Raw genomic sequence first — 2,838 nt, forward strand, 5'->3', positions numbered from 1 at the left:
TTTGTTTAAATGTTTACAATGCTTTGCCCTGATATTTTTAGTGACGTTTAATTAATTACAATTAGTAGTAGTTCTAGTAGTAAAACACATTATTGTACAAAAATCAAAACAATACAGGAAAAATAACATTCGTCATTAGTACAAAGGCGAACTTATCCCTTTAAGGGATCTCTTCCAGTTAACCTGTTTGTTTTGATTTAACTACTTATAAATGTGTGTACAAAATATTACTTCGCAATACATTTTTCTGATTTTCAAATGATAAATCCTGACTGACTGACTGACTCACTTAAATCAACGCCCAGCCCAAACCGCTGGACCTAGAGAGCTGAATTTTTCACAATAGGTAGTTTTTATAACGCTGGTATCCACTAAGAAGGGGTTTTTCAAAATTCATCCCCTAAGGTGATGAAAAAGGGGTTGAAAGTTTGTATGGAGATCATATTTTTTTTAAGTGCGGGACTTGAAACTTCGTATAAAGGCATATTATTAAAATACAAGAAAAGTTATTTCAGCGTTTTTAAAAATTCATCCCCTAAATGGGTTAAAAAGGGTTGAAAGTTTGAATCCATTACAAATACTTTGAAACTTCCTAGAAGGGCAAAATAGCCGATTACAAAAAAAAGTAATATTGACGTTTTTGGAAATTCAACCCCTAAGGGGGTTAAAAAGGGGATGAAAGTTTGTCTTGAGGTTCAAATTTTATAATATAAATGTTTATTAATTATAATAAAAAACAAGAAAACTCATTTCAGCGTTTTTTAAAATTCATCCCCCAAAGTGGTGAAAAAGGGGTTGAAATTTTGTATGGAGATCAAATATTTTTGGGAGTGTGGGAATTGAATCTTTGTATAAAGGCATATTATCCTAGTTCAGGAAACAGAGGCTCAATCCAAATGAAACTGTTACAAACCTAATATAAGTTTTATTTTGTAATTTAGTCTAAGGCTTACATAATGTATTAGGTTTCAAGTAAATAAAGATTTTTTATTTATTAGAATACAAGTAATTTCAGCGTTTTTAAAATTCATCCCCTAAAGTGGTGGTCAAAAGGGTTAAAAAGGGGTTGAAAGTTTGTATAGGGTCCAAATTATATTTTAAGCTAAGAGTTTGAAACTTCGTAAAAAGGTATTTCATTAAAAGAGAAGAAAGCTAATTCCAGCGTTTTTGAAATTTTTTCCCTTAAGGTGGTGAAAAAGGGGTAGAAAGTTTGTATGGTCAAACATTTTTTAAGTGCGCGACTTGAATCTTTGCATAAAGGCATGTTATTAGAATACAAGAATAGTAATTTCAGCGTTTTAAAAAATTCATCCCCTAAAGTGGTTAAAAAGGGGTTGAAAGTTTGTCGTGGTCCTAATTTTATTCTAAGCTAGGTACTCGAAACTTCATAGAAAGATATATAATTAAAAGAGAAAAAAACTTATTTCAGCATTATTGAAAATTCATCCCCCAAGGTGGTAAAAATGTGGTTGATAGCTTGTATGGAGATCAAATATTTTTTTGAGTGCGGGACTTGAATCTTTGTATAAAGGCATATTATTAGAATACGAGAAAAGTAATTTAGGCGTTTTTAAATGTTCATCCCCTAAAAGGGTTTAAAAGGGGTTGAAAGCTTGAATCTATTACAAATGCTTTGAAACTTCTTAGAAAGTTATTGTATAAGATTCCAAAAAAGTTATTTTAACGTTCTTAAAAATTCAATCCCTGAAGGGCTTAAAAAGGGGATGTAAGTTTATATGTGGTACACTTTTAAGCTAGGAACTTGAAACTTGGTAAAAAGGGCATTATATTAAAATAGACGAAAACTGATTACTTACACCGTTTTTGAAAAGTTTGTATTACGTTTCGGGAGCGAATATTTTTTTTTAATAGTGGCCTTGTAAATCTTCTAAGACGACACTCTTAGAAGATTTACAAGGATTAGGAAGATTTAGAGGGATTATATCGGGAACAATTTCTTTCAGTTAGGGTCTTGAAACTTCGTAGTTTGTGAAAGACCTATTTCATGCGTTGTATAATTATTAACACTGATATCTTTTGCTGCATAATGTTCTATATTATGGTCATGTAGAATATACAACCACCAACATACAAATCCACGCGTACGAAGTCGCGGGCAACAGCTAGTTATACATATAAACATTCCTCTTGAATCACTATCTATTAAAAAAAACCGCATCAAAATCCGTTGCGTAGTATTAAATATCTAAGCATACATAGAGACAGACATACAGACAGCGGAAAGCTACTTTGTTTTACACTAAGTGTGTAGTGATTTTCATAGAACTGCCAGCAATATATTTTCAATTCCATGTTTTGGGAGGATCGTTTCAAAAGTTGTTCCAACGTGCATAAAGCCGCACGGCGCGTTTCCGCCGGTAGCGTGCGGCAGACACGCCAACGAGTGGCCAGTATTTCACATTTTCATCGACTTCCGTACCAAGTATGAAGTTCCTTGCCAACACAATACCGAAATCTACGTACTATTTAAATGTAGGCATGTTTTAGATAAGTATACTAACAGTATACCTAGTTTGTACGGCGGCGTTAGATTAAAATAGCTATTTATGCAACAAGTGCGGAAATCATCTTTACGCACGTGCATCATACAATGTTTTACTATGCATTGTGCGAGTAAATAAAAAAACATATAATGGCAAATAAGTATAATTATTAAAAAATTGAAAACAAAAAGCACTAGTGCGGAAAAGTGCTCTTTTCCCTTGGTGCGGGTTCCCCGGTGTAATACCGGGAAAAGGCGGGGGGCATGGTGGAAGAATGAATGCGCGAGCCCATGATGCCCCGGCTTCCCCAGCCCGGGGGGTGAGATGCGTAAAT

Source organism: Cydia strobilella, chromosome 3 (genome assembly GCF_947568885.1).
Source record: "Cydia strobilella chromosome 3, ilCydStro3.1, whole genome shotgun sequence".
Taxonomy (NCBI): Eukaryota; Metazoa; Arthropoda; class Insecta; order Lepidoptera; family Tortricidae; genus Cydia; species Cydia strobilella.